This window comes from Anastrepha ludens, chromosome 3 (assembly GCF_028408465.1).
Source record: "Anastrepha ludens isolate Willacy chromosome 3, idAnaLude1.1, whole genome shotgun sequence".
NCBI classification, from domain to species: Eukaryota; Metazoa; Arthropoda; class Insecta; order Diptera; family Tephritidae; genus Anastrepha; species Anastrepha ludens.
In genome coordinates this window covers 86,209,065-86,234,014 of record NC_071499.1, presented here as the reverse complement: position 1 = coordinate 86,234,014, position 24,950 = coordinate 86,209,065, and the positions used below count along the sequence as shown (strand labels likewise).

Here is a 24,950-nt window from a genome sequence, read left to right as displayed (position 1 = left end):
ATATGCATGTACCTGTATATCAAATGTAGTGTGCACTCTAATTCGCTTTCGTCCGGAATTCCTTGTGGTACGAGTATTATTGAACAGTGCCGCCAGCGTAAATTCATGCAGCAATGCCAACGTACGCCAATATGTGTGCGAGTATGAGTATATGTGGGATCCATATATGTATGTGTGCATATCTCCGTGGGCTTCGTGACCAATATGTTTGTGCCAAGAGCATAAAAACGACGCGCTTTGCGGTTAACGTTAGCGTCAACGTCCACGACCACGATTGCGTCTGCTTCGTGGCTCATGTGGAGCACGAGTCTGAGCGCAAGCCGCATGCGTCGTCGTCAACAAATTGGTGGCGCGCGTCTCAGTGTGGCCGAAAGCTCCATTCGATGATATCGTATCGTGCTTTGATTGAGATACCGTGCGAGCGAAGTCGAGTCGATGAGAGCTGTGCATTGTTTTTATTTAGTAATATAGTATCCACAGTCTGTTTCGGTGTGGTTTAATTGCGTGTGATGCTTTAGCTGTTCGCGCACTGTTCAAACACAATAATGTATAATTAATAAACCATTTGCTTTGTGATTTCATAAGGGAATAAGAACGAAAATCGAAAAAAAATAATGAATTCATGTTAGTGACGAATGAGAAATTAGAAAATATTCATAGAAAAGTGCAAACTGGTTCTGAAATACATATTTATAGCGCGATGTCTTTGTTGCTCAAGTGTAAATGTGATAAAAATTAATAATTATAATTATTTTCACAAAATCCTATTGCAGTCGCGTAAACACGCAACGCAAATTAAGAATTGAAAAGTGCTTGTGGTCGAACGACGGATGCAGAGTTGCAGCGGGCGGGACGCGACATACCAGCGAGTGTGAGTACCAGTGTCGGTGCACAAGTGTACGTTTGTGTGAATATGTGCACGTGCGCCTACATCGCGCCTTTCTCTCCCTAGTTGATACTCAAGAGAGCGGCAAATATCGAAAATACTGCTACCGTGAGCAATTCTGATCGTCAACGTTCAGTACGCGAATTGATTACATATTCATGTACTCACGACCGCTTGTCTCTTTCGTTCTTGACGTCAACGCCAAACAAAAACAACGACGCTGTGATCTATGCGATAGGGTGGAGGACTCCGTCGTCCAAAACATACCTATTCGACTAGGAGCATACGACCGCGATCGCGCTGACCAAACGAATCGATCTTCTCAATCAGTAGCGCGTTCCAGTGTCGGAACGTCGAGTGATTAACCGGTGAACCGGCTGCCGGTTGGTAAAAAAAAAACACTACCGCTGTCACCACCAACGCCGTCACCATCGCCATTGCCACTGCCACAATCATCAATATAGCCATTCTTATCGCCAACACCAACATTCTTACAGGCTCGTGTGTGTGTGTTTTGTTGTCAACTGAATAATATTTATTCTTATTATAATTTGCCGATTAAGCAATGTTGTCATACTACATCGTCGTCGGACATAGAAAATCGTGTGAGTAAGCTCTTTTGCATGCAATGTATGGAAAAATAGCAGTAAGAGTAGCACCACAATAACAACAACAACAATGGCCTGAGCGGCATATATATGTATGTATTATATTATAGCGGCCAAAGCTGAGACAGCAACAACGCCAATGGAGGGCTTGTGTGGCTGCGGTAGCCGTTGAAATATTTATTTATTTCGTGGCAGTACTTTTAATAGCTGGCGCTGTTGTTGCTGTTGTTGTGGTTTTTGTAGCTGGCATATCTATCGTTGTTGTTGTTCCTATTAGTATACACAATCCTATAATACGAGTACATATTGTTTTTGCTTGATTTGTATATTCGTTGTATACTCGTGTGCTTTAAAAATAGATTTCCGAGTATTTTGATGTCCTGAGGCGCAGCAAAGCGAAATAAAATAATAAAAAAGTGAAAACAAACAACAACAGCAAAATAAGTACAAACTATGGTTCTGGAAGGCGCTGTTAGGCCCATGCACGTTCGGATGAGTTAAGAGTGAAGGGGCTGTGGGGTGGCGGAGTTTGTGCTAGGCGCGAAGATAAACGTCAGGAATGTGCAATCGTTGAACGTTGAGCAAAAGATTTGCGAGTGGGTACAAACTTTCATATTGGCATATGTTTGTGAGTGTATTGTAATATGTATAAATGTATGTATATGTATATACATATGTATGTATATTTGCATGTATGTGCTTATAATAAGGTGACACTTACATATGTACATATGCTTATACAAATATTGTGTATACACACACGGACATATATACCCACGCAAGCATTCGTACAAAGCGTCTGCTTTGTTTTGTTTTGTCTGGCTGACCGGCCGGCCGGTATTTCGAACTACATACATACATACGTACGTGTATATGTACATGCACTCATATGCACATAATGCATTTACTTGCACCGTCTGTCTGTTACTGCTTGTGGTGGTTTAAGTTAGCAAGGAAACCGAACACTTAACAAGATCATTTGATACCTTATATTTAGTAATTTATAAGCAAAATTATATTTCAGAATTTTTCCATATATGTACATATGTATGTACATCTGTATGCAAATACATACGTACATATATATTTCACAAATGTAATGGGTGTTTCTTAAAGGTTTGGAAATTTTGATAGGGGTATCTGCGAGCTAACTGTCTAAGCAAACATTTGTTTTTGACATTTATGTTCGGTATAATCTTGACGGCCGCTTTAGTCAAGTGGTTAGAGCGTGACTGACGTTCGATGAATCTCGGTTTCGGTGAACTTGAAACCGTAAGTCATATATGTATGTACATATGTATGTATTTACATTTTATAAGTACATACATAAATCTTTTCTTCTTCTACTAATACAATTCCGAGTCACCCAACGCATTTTAGTGATGAAACCCTTTTTATAAAAAATCATTTGCCGTCGGCAGGCGGTATAAAAGAGTAGTGATCCATGTACATATTCTGAAAGCTCGATCAAACGACAAAGTATGTACGAGTACATGCAGTGGCTCAGTAAAGAACTCGGCATGCAGCTTTAAGCTCAACATTTTTGTACGAAATGCAAATTAAATATTTTTATTTTTCTATTTTTCTATTGGGTATTCAAATAGGATTTTAAAAATAGTAATAATAATTTACAAATCCATTACAAATACTCCTTGTTATACAGGGTAGGCCATATAGCGTTTGCTTTTTGAACCACCTATTTTTTTGAGAATGGTAACACAAATGACATGTCAAATGTGTTCATAATTTACTTAAAGGTTTAACATTTACGAAATGGGACGCTATACGTTTGAACAAAATTGGGAAATATTGAAAACCTATTTCCAAAGTGGTGAGTCTTCTTCTTCTTCCGCGGTTACAGTAAATGGCGAGCGTTACCGTGACATGCTCAAGGAGTTTTTGTTTCCAAAAATTGAAGAGGATGACATGGACGACATTTGGTTTCGACAGGACGGTGCAACTAGTCACACTGCCAAAGTTATACTCGAACTTTTGAAAACCGAATAATTGGCCGCCTCGGAGCTGTGATTTAAGCCCGTTGGACTATTTTTTGTGGGAAGCCGTTAAGGACAAATGCTATGTGAACCATTCAGAGACGATTGATGCCTTAAAACACGAAATCGAAGTTGCCATTCATGAAATTGGAGTGTTTGGGCTTAAAAATTGGGTTGATCGAATGGTCTACTGTAAAGCCAGTCGTGGCAGTCATTTGAACGATATTATTTTTCATTCATAAATGACAATGTTCAATCTTCAAAATAAAAAAAAAAGTTTGAATAAATATTGATTAGTTTTTTTTATAGCCGATTCAAAAAGCAAATTTTACGTGGCCCACCCTATACAAAATTTATCATGCATCATTCGCAGAATTGGTATAAAAAAAAAATTCGGACATCTGGCATTATTGCGATAGTTTAGCACTTTAAAAAGGGAATCCCACAATTAATTTGCTCTCGGTAGAACAGTGCAAAGAACGAACCAAAATAAAATTTCCGTCGTGTTTTGGTGAATTCCAAATTATAAACATAGGACAACGTGGACAAAACTCAATTGAAGTCAGAAAATTTTGTAGTTTTGAAAAATACGCTTGAAGAACGAAAATAAATGTGACACATAAACGCATTCGATTTGCATTTTAATATATATATTCAGTTTTAAATCCATATCACTTGCGTGTCCGAGTTTTTTATTGAGCCACTGTATACGAGTATGTACACATGCCCCACAAAGTCTGTGTTCACCCTACAATAACTTTTTAGTGAATAAAACACAACCTGATTTTATAATTTTTATAAATTTGTATATAATATATTTATATGTTTATTGTATTCAGGTTCAAATCAAAAATAAATTTCAAGATTCCTCGCATAAGTTTTTAGATAACGGTGAATAATGGCTGTTACAAGTAAATAAAGCGACCATGAAGTCTGCGTTCAGTCTTAAAGTCTAATACAAAACATGATATGCTATATGCAAAAATTAAATCTAATATTTAGTTGGATATCCACGTTGCTTCAGGACTTCACTCAGCCTATTTGGCATTGAACTTACTAGTTTCTCTGTTTCCTCTGCTGTTATCTTCCTCCATTCTGCCTGCATGACACTCCGCAAAACCTCTTTATTAGTAATCACTTGCTGACGAATTCTTTTTTCCAATAGATCCCACAGATGCTCGATGGGGTTAAGATCTGGGGACTGTGGCGGTGTTTTGAGCTGTTTTGGGGCGTTGTACAAGAGCCAAAGCTTAACGATCTCGGCTGTGTGCTTCGGGTCGTTATCTGGTTGAAACCAAGCCGAGATTTTCTGCACTTGGGTTTAAATTCCGTTTTAGTATGTTTAAGTATCCCCATTTATCCATCGTCGAATCAATAAATTCTAACTGACCCACCCCATTTGCCGCCATACAGCCCCAAACCATAACTCCGCCACCTCCGTGCCTAACCGTGCCAACAAGATTTTGCTTTTCAAGAGCAGTTCCAGGTTTTCGCCAAACAATTTGACGGCCTTTTATTCCGAATATACAAAATTTACTTTCCGTCTGAAAATATTACTTTTTTCCAAAACTCGGGAGGCTTATTTATGTACTCATTAGCAAACTGAATGCGTTTACGTCTGTTCACAAGAGAAATGAAAAGCTATCATCGGGCGACTCTACTATGGTATCCAGCTTGACGTAGAACTTTTCTGGCAGTTTCAGCGCAAATACTTTTTTTAAATGTTTGATTTATGTTTTCAACTAATTTTGAGGATGTAATCCGGGGGTTAACCTTTGCCAAGTTGATTATATAACGCTCTTCCCGGGTCGATAATTTTTTCGGACGCCCTGACCTGGGCTTAGATGTAATAATTCCAGTTTGCTGAAAATTTGTTACAACTCGCTGAATAGAGGAATACGTTCTCCCAATAGATTTTCCAATATTTCGGAAACTTTTTCCGTCTTTCCACATTTTTATAATTATTTTCATCTCAGAAACGCTTATTTCTTTTCCCTTTCCTTCCATGTTCTTTAATTATCTCCAGTTATAAATAAAATGTTCAACTAAGCTTTGTTAACATTCAGTCGAAGTAATGCGCAATCAAAAATTAATATAAACAAGGAAAAATATCTTAAAATTAACGGTTTCATTAAAATAAACAGGCTGAACGCAGACTTTTTGGTGCCACATTTACATGCTGCTGAAATTATTTTCCCGTTATCTAAAAAGTGAAGTGAGGAATCTTGTTTTTTTTTGCCCTTAAAAGCTGGGAATGTAGTGAATAAACAAATTGTAAAGATTTCAATTTAATCAAAATATTCTATTTTGTTTTTAATAGATTTAAGAAGGCTATTCGGGTGAACGCAGACTTTGTGAGGCATGTGTATGTTCTTATTTTGTGCTTTTTTTTACCGCGTCAGTGTGGAACTTTAACCCGAACTAAACCGCCTACCGTCAATGTACCGATCCCCTAAGCGTGTCACGTATCCTAAGGCGGGTCACGTATCCTGTCAGGAATTGTGCAAGATGGAGGGTAAGCTTACCGTAGCTTCGATTTAGCCATTTTTCAATGTTTGGTATTAGCGTAAAGGTTCACCTTCCCTTTGTGGAGTTTTCCCAACGCTCCTGCCATTTTAGTAAGGACATCTCTTTTCATGATCGCTGCTATGTGACTCTGTTTTTTTTTAGCACGTATACTCTTGCTCGTTTTTCCGCCAATATATCGATGGACATCAGCCTGCGATCACTATTGCAGGTTCGTCCGAGGTGATTTTGTATGCGCTTATCACCCTCAGTGCGCAACGTCTGTACAAGGCCTCGCGTGGTCTTCTATATGCTTTTACCTCCAAGGATTTTATGTATAAGTACATATCTATGTACCGGTTATTCACAACCTAATCAGTATTACCAGAGCTTTCGCATTAGAGCTTTTCTTCAGAATGTTTGATAGTCTCTGTATGAATACGAGAATACGCAGATTGAAGTTATCAAATAAGAGAAACTTTTGCGTGAAAAAATTATAGATGAGATGAAAGGTTAGGTTAGGTTAATGTAAACAAGTAAGATAAAAGGTAGAATAGAAAAAAAGTATATGTGTTTGTAAACAACTGCCTACAACTACGTCAGCTCAACAGTTGTTTCTGTCAAATTCAAGTCAAGATATTGGTTCAGATGGGGGCTGTCCAAATTATCTAGTTGAGCCAATTACACTGACACTGTCTTACATTTATCGCCCAACCCATATACTAAAGCATTGCTAAATCAAAGCCCATAAATCAATTTGATGAAGAGCAAAGTATTGTGGGTAAAAAAAGAAGTAGAAATATGTGAAAAAATGTATGTACTCTTACATTGAGAGTCATTAATATTCGGTTTTCATGTGAATGAAAATTTAAATCAATGCTTTATATGATTTTTCTTGTGTTTTATTTTTTCATTGATAATTCAAAAGTGTGTATTCGAAGTAAAAAAAATAATTCAATTCGATGGAAAACTAAAAATAGTATTAGCTACATGTATAAATATATAATAACGAGCCATTAATATACCGCGGCCACGCCGTAGCCGGAGTGCGTAGGTTTGAATCTCCATGCATAAAAGAGCAAAATGAAAATGTTTATTCTAATAGTGGGCGCCCCAAATTTCCCAACTCCACGTGTCCTCATACACCCCACACCATAACGCAACCATTGCAGTGTTCAACTATAGGTCTTAAGTTCTGAGGTTGGAGCTCTGGATTTGGCCGTCAGATCCAAAAGTATTAGATTTTCTCTCATCAACAAATAGAATGTCCGCCAACCAAGAGCTTGGTTGGGAAATACATTCTTGTGGGAATTTAACACGCCTTTAATTGAACCAGAGTCTTGCGACGCGAATCGCGGCCACCAAAACCCCTAGAATTAGGGGTATTTCTTAGTATAGACGCTGATACATGTTTTCCAAGATCAGTTGCTACCTCTGTGGCGATTTTCGGGGCGCTCAAGCGAGAGTTGGGCTTTATTTTTCGCACAGTAATATTTTGTTCTCTCTGATTTAGGTTATTTGGCTTAGCAGGTTGCTTTAATAGACCATTTTTTGTATCGTGAAACAATATCTCCTTCTGTGCTTAACTTCATATTAACAATTTCTGTAATTTTGTTGTAAGTTTGAAGTTTTTATGGTGAAAATTAGCAGCTGAATCTGCTGCGGTGTGGATTTATTCTCCTAATGTCCCATCTTCATTAGCTGCGTAAAATATTTTTTTTAATTATTTATAGAACAATATTATCACCAGGTTATGCTAAAACATCCTTGATACACGATTTGTCAAGGACCAAGAGAAAATGACCACTTAAAGACTCAACAGTTCGAAGATTCCATAAAAACATTTTCTGATCATTCTCTTGCCAGCTCCTTGGTGACCTCATTGCATTCAATTCTATAAGTAGTCGATTCTATCCAGAATAATTGTGTTTTTTGCTGTGATAGGCTGATGAGTATCTATCACTCCTTAATAAGTTTGGTCATACTGGACCTTGGTGGTCGCTTGATCGTCTAAAGATATACTTACAAATGTGCCCTGCAGACTTCTATCGAATGTTGTGTATATACATATGTATGTGCGTACTGTCCATTGTACAAAATTAGTCTATGAAAGCGTTGTCTAGTAAAACTATTCCTTTGACAATACTAATTAAGCTGAAGATCGGTCTCCTTGCTGCGGTTCGATTTCTAAAAATCTTCATGTTTCAATTAAATCGATCACTTCAATATTTTCTGGTCATAGTAAAAAGCTACAATCAGTGTATTTTCAGACAGAATAATCCAGACACGCAATGCCATTAAAGCCTTCTCCGCTATATAAATCACGACAGACTTTTAGGTCCTTATTAAAGTTTACGTTAAAACTTTCTTTGTAAGTAACTTAAAATACTTTCCTCGCATAGAAATTTGAATTTACTACAGAGTGAGATACTTTGATGTGGATTAAGCATGCAGTATTCAATTAACCAGACTAGATATTTCCGATAAGTTCGACCATTTCCATGAAAATGGTAAACCTCTAATCTATAAGAGTTCATTATCTTAATAGCTGCTTTGAAAGGTGATTATTAAAACAAAAATTAATTATATCAAAAACGAATTCGAGTGAAGAGCTCAGTAAAGGTCTGGTTTCATTCAGAGAAATTTATTCAGAAAATTCAAAATACAACTTTATTCCACAAAAGTGATATTATCGCCTTCAAAGTACTTCTCATCAATGCTTTTATGCCAGCGTTTGATGCAGCTCTCAAAGCATTTTTGGAACTTTGTTTTCAGTAAAGCCATCAGAACCGTCTCCGATTTTTTCATTACATTTTACGCGTTCCCCGTGGGGGTTTTTTGACTCGATCAGAATCAGAACAGAAAAAAAAATCGCATTACTGTTGGATGGTATTCGTTTCGTTATTCGTCAAAAATTCACGGACAATGATGGTACTGTGCGACGGTGCGTTATCAAGGTGTAAAATCCACAAGTTGTTTTCCTCCGAATCCTTTCTTTCTTGGCGAATAGCTTCAGGTAAACGTCTCATAACTCCCAAATAATAGTCCTTAGTAACTGTTTGACCTTCTGGCGAAAATTCATGGCATATAATACCGTTTCAATTTACAAAAACCGTGAGCATATTTTTCCTTTTTGACTGAAAACGACGTCTATCGCCTGGATTGCATGCCGCATTCATAAACCCACGTTTTTTCTCCTATAATGATACGTTAGATGAATGTTGGGTCTGATTCAACCTTGGAAATCATATCAAAGCGTTCCCTTTTTTGCATGAAATTCAGGTCCTTTGCGACCAGCTTTGCAACAACACGCCGCAAACCTAAAATCTTTAACTACAATATCCTGAACCGAGTCGAAAGCAACGCATAAGTCCTCTACCAGCTCTCTGATAGTTAATATGCGACTATTGACCAACTTTTCTCTCACTTTATGGATCTTTTCATCAGTTTTCGATATCGAGGACCCGCCACACTCACGATCTCTTCTGAAGCGTTCATGCCACTCGTAAATGGCTGTTTTCTTTAGAGTCTTATTACCGAAACAGTTTCCTAACATTTCTAAGATTTTACCACCATTAAATCGATTTTGAATGCAAAATTGAGTACAAACTGGTCGTTGCAAATTCAAATCTATTTTTAAAACTTAAAAAAATCGAAAACACGTGCAGAAGAAGATTTACTCAAGACGGCTTAACTTTTACATTGTGTAGCGATGGTGATAAAATTTAAATAGGACTGTTAATCACAGATGTGGCAACCTAACAAAAAATCAGAATTCATATCGGTTGCCTTAGAGCGCCACCTGGCGGTTGATCCAGGAACTTTTTGATCAAGGTAATATACAGACTTGCGCTTATAAGTGATTGCCACTATAGATCCTTGTGAAGGGTTTTTTCAAAGCCATAGCTATCATTACATACAAAGAAAAATATTACTGGAAAGTATTTACAATTATAAATTGTTGTATCCACGGACCTGAACCCACATACATATGTATGTATGTTGTACAAGAGAACTAAAAACTATCATACGTTATTCTAGCGGAATTTACGCGCTTTGAAACTATTCTAGCATAACCTGACCTATTTCCCGTACCCTATGACGCCCACTCCAAATCCTTGTTCTTTCGTTAAATATTTATTTGCAAGATTACAAATAAAATATGAAATGTAGCTTTCCATCTATAAATAGTTTCACATATTAACCTTAGAATTTAATAATTCAAATAATACAAGCATACACACATATGCACACACATGCATATGTATATTCATAGTTAGATTACCAAAGCCCCCTGTTTGACCCGGTTGCAACTATCTTCCACTTGTTACATATTACAATGCATGTGTGTGTGTGTGTATGCATGTAGCTTAATAAATAAAACAAAAATAAATATTCAACTAGTTGCTGTGTTTGATATTTGTGTGCAGGCGCCTCCAAGCCGCCTCAATCAATTATAAACCACAAATACTTATTAATATATAATAAATATGTACGTATGCATATTTATTTATTTGCAGTCTCGCAAAACCCAAATCGTACATATTTAGATTACTCTTGCTTTAGTTTGCCCACACATAATCAACACCTTCCCGAACCCCATTGCTCCCGCAAGACATGCTATTGGCACAAAAAAGGGTACTTCATTATGAGTGGCGTTTTTTTTGCATTTACATGAAATTCAAGCGTTTTTGTATCTTGATGGAAACAGCATCCTTCAAATATCTTACAGAAAAGTGTAGGAAAGTATAGAGATTTGCCCTTAAATTTTATAACTTTAGTTTCCAAGACGGTGCTACGTGAGCCCAAATCTTTGGCTAGCCGACATGTAGGAAGCAAAAAGCCGTAATAAACATGGGCCAGCAAACAAACTGTTTTGGAGATATAACAAGTTACTCTTTTCTGAAACCTTTATTTCCAATTATCTATTTATTTATTATGTACAAGCAAAAAAGACAGGCACGACGTCTTTGTCTGAAAGATATTCGAACTCTTTCGAAAACTGCTCGGTGCATTTTTTGATTAATTTGTTGCTGCAGCTCTTCAAAGTTTTTAGCGGATTAGCCTAGACTAAAGTTTTTAAGTGCATATCTTAAGAAAAAAGTATAAAAAAGCAGGTTCTAAACCCACTGTGGGCATGAAACACCAACTGATGGAAAAGGTTGTGGCTCGACTGACAATGGCAAACGCCCGAGTGTATTTCTGCTATGAAAAAACTCTTCATAAAAAGCCATCTGCCATGCGGATGCGGCATAAAACTGTAGGTCCCAGCATTTGTGGAGCACCTCCTATTTGTGTTTAGTCCAATATACATCTTCGCCAGATTATTCGCATATAATATGCCCTGAATCCAGTTCTGAATAGAAACTCCTTGGTAGATTTTTCGCTATTCCCTTCCCTGTTATCATGAATAAAAATTCTTATATAATTTTATCTTCTCCCTTTCCTTTACGAGTATCACTAATGAGATTCGCCGACAAGAAATTGGAAAAAGTAGGTATAACGAATGGGAAAAAAGGAGGAAGGGATGGCTCTTCCAAACGTGATGAGGGGAGCAGTGCACAAAAGAATAAGAATTTAAACTTTTAAATAGAAAACAATAAAATAAAATAAAATGACAATATAAAAAATTATTTTAGGTCAAAAACTGCCAACAAAAGTTAACTAGAGTGACTCGCAAATATGATGCAAGAAAATCTTTGAACCGCATGAGAATTTTATAAAGGCAGCAAGGAAAGGAGGCGGTTTATGAGGTCTAAAAATTGCATCTCTTTGCGATTTTTTTTTTTTAAGGAAAAAATTAATTTAGCACTGCAGAGTTTTTTCTATCTTTTAATGAACATTTAAAAAGTATAAACAATTTTTGTACTGGTTAAAATAAGTTGAAAAAAATGTTTAACATAGAAATTAGTAGAGCGCTGCAACGCTGGAGTTTCCAACAGGCGTACAAGATACAGCTCGTAATTATTATTTAAAGCAAAAAATTCAAATGGATTTCTAATTATCATGATTTTTTATTCAAGATGAACTAAAATTTCAACTTTTTGGAGGTTTTAAAGATGCCTTTCTATAAAAAAAAAATTCACTTCAACTTGGTATAAAAATCTTGAAAATTTTTTTTTATCTATTTTGTTAGTTCAAATAGAAGAGAATTTAATACTGAAGGAAACAAGCTATGATTCATTTCAAAAGGTTCATTAGTTTTTTTTTTCATTCATGTATACCAATTCAAAGAAATCATATAAATGAAAAGTCGAGAAAAGAAGATAAAGTTTGTACTATAGCTGTCCGGTCACAGCGTAACTACCTAACGCTCGCCTAACTTTGGCTTTGTATCTATGGAAATATTCAGAATTAGGCTCTGTAACTTTGAGTGAATATTCTGAAATATATTAGGAATCGCTTAAAACGAAAAAAAAAATGATTTTTTGACCTTATATACCAGGCTCCCCCTTAAACAACCAAAAATGTGCCTACCCTTTGTAAAGGAGAATAAGAACATAAATGTTTTAGTACTAATAATCAATATTTCTGTTAGTTCTTTTTTTTATTGTTAAAAACAGGGCAGTAATAAAACAAATTAATCTCAATTGAACTTTTTGCTCAGTTTTTATTACAATTATTTGAAGATATGTAAAATTTGAAGTTATAGAAATTGATTCTATAAGGTGTCCTCTGTTCTGCTCTATAATAAGAAAACACAAAATGGGTTTTTTATTTGGCTACATATGCATTCCAAGCACCTCATTCGAATACCAGGTGGTGCAAAATTTATCATCCAATTTTGTTTTTGAATAACTTTTTTTACTAAGTAAAAAAAAATATTTGAAGTGATGAAAATCTTTATTTTGACCTTTACGCTCTCCATTATTTGTCTGTTGGTATACTGTAGCTGTCAAGTTTACAAATGTTACATATAATTGAAAATCAGACCTGGAAATTATAAATCTTCCGATGCGGTGAAAAATTTTGCGTCACCTTGTACAACGGCTTTGCATAGTCTATAGTACTTATTAACTTGTAGAGATGGAAAATTAATGGTCACTTCCAGAAAATGTGTATTTATAGTATCCACAAGTACTGTGGCAAATCAAGCGAGTATGTTTTTTAGCGAATATGACTTCTTAAATCTTTTTTTTGTGCCTTTGCCTGGCGCTCCAACTCAGCAGTTTACTTCTCTGCTACCATTCGAAAAGCTATACCATGCATTGATTAACAATTGTATTTACTTTTTTATCTACTTTATTTGATACAATTTAAATTTTCACAAAATTCACACCACTAAGAGCTGCCAAATATACAGAATTCAGCTGTTTCGAAATTCGAATTTCCTATTGCTATTACTTTGGGGGTTAGAAGTTACCTATGTATATGTCGCGATGTCTGTATTTGGTATTCCCGCAAAACTAATACGACTATGCAAGATAACGTTTCTCAATACCAGTAGCGCCGTCAGAATTCGGAAGGACCTCTCCGAGCCGTTTGATACCAAACGAGGTTTCAGACAGGGTGACTCGCTGTCGTGTGACTTCTTTAATCCGATGTTAGAAAAGATCGTGCAAGCAGCAGAATTTAATCGCTATGGCACAATTTTTTATAAGAGCATACAATTGTTGACATATGAAGATGATATTGGCATCATCGAAAAGGACTTGGTTTCACTTGGTGTTTCCAACAGGCGCCGACGACTGGCGCGCTTTGTTAAACTCGGCCAAAATCACGTAAGCGCTTATTGCGCCAATTAAGAAGAAGAATAATACTTTGGGGAAAAATCTTCTCCTCGTGAGTTTAGAATTGAAGGATTTTTTTCTCGAGAAAAAGTAAATCCGCCAGAATATTCCGTGGTTCTAGCTTATTAATGTGATCTTTTATTCAATAGAAGATGTGTGCAATTTTTTATTTATCATTTTCAAGAAGACTTAAATGTAAATACATTCAAAAGTATATATTTTTGAATTATGAACACCAACAGATAAATTCAAAGCAACATTAATTTAATTAGAAGATTTACAATAAAAACAAAATACAGCGTAAAACAACCTCACAGAATTTAGACCAGAACTACCATCCAATTAGAACCATGTAGCATAAATAAATAAATTTAAAAAAATATATATGTATATAAATAGAACTAATTAGACTCATAAACAAATATATTTGCGTAGTGAAATTAGCTTTTGATCTTTAATATGTGCTTTAATGACTCTACGACAATAGTGGATAGAGCGCAGCGGCTGGGCCTAATGATGCTTATATTACGAAATATGAAGCGAAGCTTAATGTTGCTCATTTTCCATCTCAGCGAAAATAACGAAACACGTCTTATTCGAATAGCTGTCAAATCCAAACTAACCTATCAATCAATCTGTAATTTGTTTTGCCGTCTTTTGATAATTAGCAACACACGATGCTAACACCAACTTCCCTCAGAAACGCCCTTTATCATCAAACACGGTACTTATTGAACCGCCCTCTTATAGGCGCTTTTCGACATACCTTCGAGTGTATTTCTACCATGAAATAAATAGGGCTTTTCATTTGTGAAACAACTTAAAGGCACTCAGATCAGAAAAGAAACTTCACCTAAACTTTTTTCAAGGAAGTGGGCGCCAATTTATTTATTTATTTCTTAGAAATATACATAGTAGCTGAAACTATCGGCTATTTTAAGAAATTTCCAGAAAAATTACTACTTGTGGTTGTGGCAGCTTTAATATCGGCACGCTCAAGTGACTATCCAATTTTGGCTTAAGTCTTTTGGTTGACTAAATGCCAAAATTTAACTTTTTAACAAAACCATTCAGTCTGACGAGCTGAAATTTTGAAACAATTAAATGAAAAACCGGCAGTTGACAGATGAACTCTGATTAAAAAAGACCTACACACCTATTAAAATACCCTTTGCTTACATAGAGCTGACGTATGTATATACATAAATACATATATATATATATATGTATTTGCAGACATGCAAACAGAAATACTAAATATTCATTTGTGCAATAAATAAATCGAAAATATGAAAACAAAATTTCAAGTGTCTTCCTATAGCATCAATGCCGCGCGGCTCTAGTACCCATAGGCTATACCTTTGTACAGCCAGACTCGTGTCTATATGTATGTACATATGGTATGCATATACTTTGTATGAGTGAGTGTTCACAGTTGCAGTAGGAAAAAAAATCTCAGCAGTGATCTCATTGTTTTATAAATAGAAAGAACTCTTGCAAAAACATTAAAAACAAAATCAGACGCAAAAATACAGCAAAACGAAAGTGTCTACAAACTGAAAAATGTATGCAAGAAGAGTGGTAATGTTGAAATTCGTATACACATACATATACATATATACATATATACATATGTATGCACCTAAGCTTTTTCGAGCATTCCTCTACTTTAATCTATACACAACTTTTGAACACCCATTAAAAAAGAAGCAGAGAAATTTCAAATTAGGTGAGTGCCCATGCCTATAGAATGGTTTAAGAACTGCACAAATCTGTTTATATTCTATATTTAAATTCATGTGTAAATATGTACATACATTCAGGTATGTATATGCATATATAGACTGAACACTTTTTAATTTTCAAATATTTAGATATTTATTATTTTTTATACGCGTAAAGATTATTTCATCAGGGTGTTATGACTTCCATAACGGTTGACTGCAACAGCGTCAAGGAATCGAAATAGACCACTAACATGTACAAAAATACATACGAGAGCGGTTCAATAAGTACCCGTGTTTGATAACAGAGGGCGTTTTTGAGGAAAGTTGGCGTTAGCATCGTATGCTGCCATCTATCAAACGACGGCAAAACGAATTTCAGGCTTATTGATAGGTTAGTTTGGATTTGACAGCTATTCGAGTAAGACGTGTTTCGTGATTTTCGCTAAGATGGAAAATGGGCAGCGTTGTTCGGCAATTCGCTTTTTGTTTTTGGATGGGAAAAATGCGAGGAGATAAAAGTAAAATTGGATGCTATTTATGGGGACGCTTCGCCATCTATGACCAGAGATAGTTCAACGAATTTAAACATGGGCGAAAATTCGTTTTTGATATGGAGTGGAAATCATTAAAAAAGTCGACGACGTGATTCTCGCTGACCGCTAATAGAGGCCATAGGTGTGTCGACCGGAACGGCAATTAATATTTTAGATGATTAGTTGGCAATGAAAAAATTGTCGCCCCGATGGGTGTCGCAACTGCTCACGAAAGACAACAACCGGATGCGGCTGTTAACTTCGAAGCAATGTTTGGAGCAATTTAAGCGAGATCAGAAGAGTTTTTGCGTCGAGTTGTCACCGTTAATGAAACCTGGATTTATCATTACACTCCAGAAACTAAGCAACAATCAAACCGATGGATTTCTCCCGGTGAATCTGCTCCGAAGAAGGCGGAAACAGTCCCATCGGCCGGAAAGGTTAAGGTTATTGCACCGGTTTCACAAAAAATTGAAGGAGACACATCCGCATTTGGCGAAAAAGAAGGTGCTGTTTGACCACGATAGCGCAACAGCACATTCATCCAGAGTTGTCGCCGCCAAACTGCATGAATTGCGTTATGAATTGCTGCCACACCCCCGTATTCACCCGATCTGGCTCCCTGCGACTTTTTTTGTTCCCTGACATGAAGAAATGGCTCGCGGAAAAAAATTTTGTTCAAACGAGGAGGGCATTGCCGAGACAGAGGCGTATTTTGGGTACTTCGACAAATCCTATTTTTTGGGGGGTTTAAAAAATGAGCGAAGTGTTGGGAGAAGTGTGTCTTTCTAGAAGGGGACTATGTTAAAAAATATAAAAAAAATGTAAAAAAATTATGTCTTTATTTCTAACACGGGTACTTATTGAACCCCCTCTCGTATATTAAAATGCTGTTTGCAATGGAAGGGGTCGTTTTTTGTGTGTTCATCAATGCATAAAGTAACTCAAATAAAACTTTAGACAGTTCTAGTATCTCATCTCATCTTAATACACATCCATTGACCTAAGGTGGGTTGGTACCGAAATTGGGCAAAATACGTTAATAACCACGCTCACTTTCCCCATGAAAATATAAATATAAAAAAATAAATATTATATTTCAGTTACTAATAAGAAATATGTCCGATAACACTGTAACTAGCGAAAAAAAAAATTGCTAAAAATTTATTATTTATAAGGATTGACTTTAGAGAGGGCTTTCTATTAGAAGCTTCTGGAAAATGCACCCGTTCTTTGAAACCGGGTGCTACATCCAAAAATATCCCGAAATCCCGGGACATAACTTCATTAAATTTAAAAATTATTATTGATCTCAGGTTTCTGGAATTACATGTAAAAAATATCCTGAAATTTCAGGACTCCTCCCGCGCTATATAGGCTTGTTCTGAAAACCGCGCGTTTTAAAATCGGATCCGAAATAGCAAAATGTGCGATTTTGTTTTACTTGAAATAACGCTTTTCGTAAAACAAATCACTATCCTATTATACTAAAGTTTGCAACAAGCTTAATGTGTTTTTAGACGGTTCCTACCAACTTTCAGTTAGAAAATATACCGAAACTGCTCTGGGTAGATGCACAGTTTCTGAAATATGTAAGCACAAAGCTTCTTCTGGAAGAAGTTATTTAAATTAATTACAATAAAAATTATATTCAAAAAATAAAATAAAAAAACAAAACCTGCAAAAAGTTCCTTGCATTTTCTATACAAATTCCATACATAAGTACATATTTACCCCCTCATAATAGAAGGAGAACAGATCGCATGTTACTAGAAAGCTATATTTACGTAAAAATTTTGTTTTATTTCTCTTTTGGCGAAAACACTACTCGTATAACTATTATTAACCTAGCGAGTAGTCAATAAAACAAAAAAATTTCCTTCAATCCCACATTGCATATGCTTTGCACTGCCTTATTTTCACTTTGATAAGCTGTTATGCAATTCCATCACTTTTCAAAGCATCGAACATGAAAATATGCAAGATATAACAAACAAAGAGAGAATCCCTTATACTCGGAAGCACTGGACATGCTTAGGCCTAGGTATGAGCTAAGCGACCAAAAACAAAAGCCGTCTGCGATTCGCCATGCATTAACAAGTGGCGAACAGATGAAGCAACTGGCATAAAAAAGTTGGCAGCACTGGAAAAGAGCTGCCAAAAACGCAATTTGTGTGAAAGCACTTAATAACTATTGGTAGTGAAACTAATATCAGAAAACAAAAATTGGCAGTGTTCAATATAGTGAGTTATATCAATTTTATGAGGCATAACCCACTCGCTAATGGCGGATCTTGCTGGATAACTTTGCTGTTCCTTTCATGTGCAGATTTTTCCTCAAGTGAGCAGAGCCCAAATATAACCAGCAGAGAAGTGGCGAATCGAAAACTTCTAAAGACGCTTGAACTGTTGTTCCTTTCACTTAGAATGCTTTCGCTTAGCGAGCTGCGGAGCTCTGTAGCAAGCAAAGAAGTGGTGAATCGAAAACAGCTATTATCTGTTTGATAAATAGATTGGCATGTTAAATGGGTGAAATCCGTCAGTAAAAAAAATTCAGTTGTTTCTTTAATAAGTAGAAATCTTGGTGCAGAGGATGATGAATTTTGATGAATTTTTTCTTCGAACGCGCGTGGTAGCACTCAGTTCGAAGTATGTCCATTTAATCCAAAACTACTTGCTCGAACTTCATAAATGTATTTCGTTTGGTTTGCCCTTAGTATGATCCAAAAATAAAAAATATGGGCAGCAGAAAAGAATTTTTGCCTTTCGAACGTCCGTCTACACATTTTCGTAAAAACACTCGTAAAATTTGTATACAACTGAACTTAGACACTTCTTTGCTTGTATTTTGTATGTATTTTATTTTTTTTTCTGTGGGTAAATCTATTTTTGTCACCTCATAACAGACATGCGTTTGCGATTTTCACAACATTTTGCGTTAATTGTTTCTAGCTTTTACTAGGGTGGGTTGATTTTTGGCTGCTCGACTGTATGACAGAAAATGTAGATTTGGAACGAATTTTTAGACTAATGTAAGACGAAAAGCCAATAAACTACCTATAATCAAAAATGTATCTAGATGCAGTGATTTTTCAAATCAAATCATTTTTAAATACCACCATGCTGGAGGCTAATTTTTCAGCGGTGCTCAATACTCGTAGGGAAATATATTCAAGGACGTAGTCTGGTCAAATACTCATTTTTTATAGACGTTTTTAAGTAATTTTTTTTAAGAAATTAAGAAAAAATTGTTTTTGTATACTATTTGATGTCAATAATAACATACTATAAAATTGCAATTTATTTTCGTAAAAAAAAATTCCTAAAAAATATCTACAAAAAATGAGTATTTGACCAGACTATGTCCTTAATATAATTGACGTTTACACCCTTTTTGGGTGCTTGGTCGAGCTCCTTCTCCTATTTGTGGCGTGCGTCTTGATGTTGTTCTACCAATGGAGGGGCCCACAGTTTTAAGCCGACGCCGAACGGCAGACCGCTATTAAAAATAACTTTTTATTCATTTTGGTGTTTCACGGAGATTCGAAATTCCGAATTCCGATTCCCATTCGGCTACGGCGGCCGAATATGTGTATATAAATTTTATTAGTGTAAATGTATTGTATATATACATTATATATTAAATATATAGTTATATATGTATTTCATGTACATTTTTAAATACCACCATTTTTTTTTAAAGCTGCGAAAAATATTATTTTCAATCCCGCTCACTATGGCATGATGTAAGAACTTTTTGTTTGGTATTCTTGCTATGGGCCTCCCTAATATTAATTTTGCTATTGTACATTCAGTAATTTTCGTATATTGCAGGTAAATTTGTTTGTGTGTTGTGAATTATCAAAGTTGTTTAATTTATAGCCACTAATAGACGCAATCGTTGGTGCGTTGCGGACTTGCAGGTGCCAAAATACACAAATTTATCAAAATTTGCAGAAAAAATAGTTTACCGAACTGAAATATAAAATTTGAAGTGAGTTTTATTAGGTACTTGAATTCTTCTCTTCTTCTTTCGCGCTGACGCAAATTACAAACAAGAATAGGCCTATAATGCAGAGAAGAGGTGTTGTTATTGCTGTATCAGCACGAACTATTTCCTATACAGTTTTGGGTGTCGGTCTTTGGTAACATAAATATACATCCAGGTCCCTCCAATAACATAGGACTTTCGGGAAAGAGCTTCTTTACCAAGGCCAGCCTAGATTCGGGTTGCCCTAAGTGTTGTCATCGATATCATCCACAAAAGGTGGGCTTAGCCTGTTCATTTAGAATAGCTCTACATTTGATTTCTACTTTGGAAGAAATATTATTGGACTGAAAATATTTTATAGCAGTTTGATTCTTAGAGTAGATGGTGATCGGTTGCGCTACAACAGGCGAATCTCTGACCTAGCTTGATCCAGTTTGTAGTTCTTAACTCAGCCTGAGAGATACTGCGGTAGTCAGGTAACCGTAGGCTTACTTTCGCTGCAGAACTTCAGGGTGAATGCCACTCTGGATCCTCCCGACTAGAATTACAGTGAGGCATGCCGAAGAATCAGTTAGGCCCGAATTAGACAGGCCTTACTGAGGCACGCCTCACTATTACTTTACCAGGCCCACGTTAGGCAAGGCAAAGATTGTCATGCCAGAACAATACCAAATTTGGTTGTGGGCACGAAAATCTGTGGCAGTGTCTCACTTAGACATAAATTGGAATCCCTAACTGATTTGTAGAAGGGTATCCGGAGTATTACCGAAGTTCGGTTTTTCGAACCTGCGCCTAATGAGGCAGATGTGTGGCGATACCTTTCGGAATTTGGGCCTAGTTTGGCTGCCTTATGAGGCGCAAATTTGGAATGCGGTCTGCCTTATTTGCACCTAATCACCGCCTTACCAAAATTTCTAGTCGGGCTATTGTTTAGCCTTAAGGAGTCAATGAAGACTGCCACTGGCCCTGGGTTGAGGTCCTTAATGCTCTTCCATTCACATCTTTTTGGTATTCATGTGGAAAAACAGTTTTTAAAGCAGAATTGCAGAGTAGTGTAGTATATTTGCCTATAAGTTCCCGGAAGGGTTCCGAGGTATCTTGGAGAGATGATCCAGTTGAGTTTCAAGAGCCTTCGTGGGAGTAGAAGTCAGTGCTACTGTAATAAGTATGGAATATGTCCTGTGTACCCTTTCCGGATACCTTCTTTTTCAACACTAATTCCCAGTGACTCTGTAGAAGAGAAAGGGCCTCACAATCACAGTGTACGATGCTCGGTTTTGTGCCACCCCTTTTATCTTTAGCATTTTCAATGCATACAGATCAATTACTGCTTTTCATGCGCTGTATTCGATGTTTCGGTTCCAGTTAAGTTTACGGTGTCAAGAATAATCCCGAGGTGTTTTACCTCTGTAGCAAGACATTTAGTGTTAGGGCCTTGAAAACGGGTAATTTATACATATTTGTTTATAAATATTTAGCATTTTCATTTTTGTGGGGCTTCATTCTCCCTGGCCCATCTATCCATAATATATGGACCCTTTTGTAATAGTTCACACAGATGAAGGTGCTTCCGCATAAGCCGTGACATTACTGCCAGTACTTTGCAATCTTAGTATATTAATAGGATCTCCCCCTGAGAAGCGCCCCTCACTGCGTACCTTTTAATAGTGATTCCCCCATCTCAGAGCCGATAGTTCTTTTCTCAAGAAATAGCTGAAGGAATTCTAGCAGTGGCTGATCCAGTATCCTGATCACAGTATCCGGGTAGAGGTTGTTGGAAACTCCTTCTATATTGGGAGGGATACCTAGTGTAAATTCCTCGAAGGCAAGTCCCCTTTCTATTTTGTATACACTTTAATGTAGTTCGTCCATGGACGTGCCCTTAGAGTATGCGTTCAGGCACGGTGAGTTTCAATTCGGGTAGATTTGTTGTAAGGCGTGGACGTTTAGCAACCTCTCCTTGATTAAGGGGTTCCGGTGGTCTAGAGCTTGAAAATTTAGGGTATTTTCAGGAATTTTTTTACAACCAAAAAATGAAAAACGACATTTAAATTTTTTAGACTATTTATTTAACTTCTCTTACATACAAAAATCAAATGAAAAATTAATTAATTATAATAATTTAAAAAATGACGCCGAAGTTCCCCCTTCCGAAAAACTGGACCTGAACGGTGTTGTCCATTTTGGCTCTTCTATTTATCTGAAGCACAAAAACCAGTATAAAAAAGTATTAGTAAAAAAAAAAAAATGTACAAAATGGCACAAATTTCACACTCTAAAAATAGGTGTTTTTTCAGTTTTTTAATCAAAAAATACGATATAATTGAAATAATAATATGATTCTAGTGCGGGCGATAGCCATGATGTTGTGAACAACATACACATGGTAGAAAAAGTCTGCGTTCATCCACTGTTATAAAGTATTAAAATAATTTAACGTGTTTATCTTAAAACTCTCAGGTTATGAACAAAATGTTTTGGAGTTTGAGCTGCGTCGTGTTCAGATAACGGGATTGTAGTACAGTTACTTAAATAGGCTAAGCAGAAAAAGTGTGCGTTCATTTCGAATAGTGACGATTATTTGCATGGCAATTACGTTAAATTAAATTTTAAATCATTCATGTAGTTGACGCGGTTATTAACAAATCTAAAGAGGGAAAAATTGATATTAGAAATACATTTTTTGTTACTATGGACCAAAGGCGAAAAGAAATAGATATTGGTGAAAGGAAAATCATTGTAAGCTTGTGGCAAAATAGTATGAGCTATCGGGAAATCGCGAAAATTGCTGGGAGGCAATGATCCTCGGTCCAAAGAGTGATAAACAACTTCAAGCAAACGAATTGTTTGGAGTCTAAGCCTCGTTCTGGGCGTCCAAAAAAACTGACGGAAAGAGAAGAACGCAACATAACTATTCTTGTGAATTCTAATCCACGACTAACAGCAAGCCGAATTTCAAAAGACATAGAAGTAAAATACCAAAAGAAAGTACATCCAGATACAGTAAGAAAAATTCGAAAAAGAATCGGATTTCACGGCAGAGTGGCCCGAAAAAAACCCTTCATATCGCGAGTAAATCGACTTAAGCGAATGGCTTTCGCCAAGGAATACGTAAACAAGCCACCTGAGATTTGGAATAGTGTGATTTTTTCAGATGAGGGCAAGTTTTGCATTTTCGGGATAAAAAGTCGTAAAATTATTTGGAGGAAAAACGGAACGGCACTTGGAAAGCAAAATCTGGTACCTACGGTAAAGCATGGGGGAGGAGGTGCCATGATATGGGGGTGTATGGCTAGTTCGGGCGTTGGAAATATGCAGTTTTTTGAGTCGATAATGAACAGACATGATTATCTCGATATTTTAAAAACGAATTTGTGAGAAAGTGCAATCAAACTGGGACTCGGTGAAAGATTTGTTTTCCAACAGGACAACGACCCGAAACACACAGCAGAGATTGTTAGGTTGTGGTTGTTGTATAATGTTCCAAAACAACTTCGCACACCCCCACAATCACCTGACCTTAACCCCATTGAGCACTTATGGGACGTTCTAGAAAAAAAAATACGAGAGCGTACAATAACTAGCAAGGAAATGCTTAAGAACGCGCTTAAAGAGGAATGGGTACCCATAAGTCCAGAAATAACAGCCAACCTAGTTGGATCAATGAAAAGACGCCTCCCAGAAGTCATAAAAAGCCGGGGATATCCAACTAGCTATTAATTTTAAAACATTTCTATGATCTTAAGCCTTTTATTTTATTATTATTGAAGTGAACGCAAACTTTTTCCGTTTAGTTTGAATGGCCTTTTTAATTTTATGTGATCTCATTTTAAATTTGATTTTGTTATTGGTAGCGAAATATGTGTGATAGTTACGTTTAAGTGAACTTAATAAAACTCATTAAAAAAAATTTCTGAAATATTTATTGTTTTGAACTTTTTCTAATGCAAAGAATATTTGCATAGGTGAACGCAGACTTTTTCTACTATGTGTATAACAATTTCAGACGATTCAGTGAATAATTTTTTTTTTGACAACACAAAAGTCGTTTCGAGATAATTGAGTTTCCAGTATGAGGTACAGAGATTGATGGATCGATGAGATGGTGCATTATCATGCAAAAAGCGCCAGCTTCATCCTTCGCGGTATTCAGGGCGAATTCAATAAATGCGAAGCAACAAACGCTTCAAAACGCCAAGATAGAAAATTGCATTGACGGTTTGGCCCATCGGCAAAAACTCCTTGTGGACAATTCTCTGGGAATTATAAGAACAAATGAGCATCGACTTGATTTCAGACTTCCTAAACGCGATTTTTTGGGTGGTGGCTAGTCTGGGGCCTTCCATTTGGCACTTTGACGCTTAGTTTCAGGTTCATGTTGAAAACACCACGTTTCATCACCAGTTACAATGTTGTAAAGGAAGTTCTCGTCTTTTCTCGCCTCTTTAATGAAGTCTTTCGACTGTTGAATTCTGAGCAATTTTTGGTCCTCACTCAACTTGTGCGGAATGAAACGTGCACAGTCCTTTCGAAAGCCCAAATGATCACTTAAAATGCGATAAATCGATGTTTTTGAAATATTCAACTCCGATTCCATGAGTTTTGATAAATTTACGAACAATTTGGATGGAGTTTTCGGTGATTACTGGTTTTGGGCGGCATTGTCATTTATGTCCTCACAACCATCTCTGAAAATTGTAAACCACTCATGAACTCTGGATCGAGATAGAAGATCATCGCCATAAACTTTTCTCATCAATTCAAATGTTTCGGTAAACGTTTTACCGGTTTTAAAACAAAATTTGATATTAGCTCTTTGTTCGAAACTCATTTTTGTACCGATGCCACAAACATACTGACACTTTAGATGCAATAACTTCGCTTCCGCTGAATTGAATGTCACCAAGCTTTCACTGGAAGTCAGCTAGGAATGTAACTTCTAACCCACTAACTCATTAAAAAGATGGCGCCATCAA

General features: G+C 36.4%; 1 protein-coding gene across 1 annotated transcript in view; it reads left to right on the top strand.

Moving 5' to 3' along the window:
* The first annotated feature begins 466 nt into the window (after window positions 1-466).
* Window positions 467-24,950, top strand: part of LOC128858366 (ataxin-1) — a 55,803-nt gene continuing 31,319 nt past the window's right edge. The window contains exon 1 of the mRNA XM_054094564.1: window positions 467-1,489. The gene's annotated coding sequence lies outside the window, so the exon portion shown is untranslated. The remainder of the gene's footprint in view (window positions 1,490-24,950) is intronic.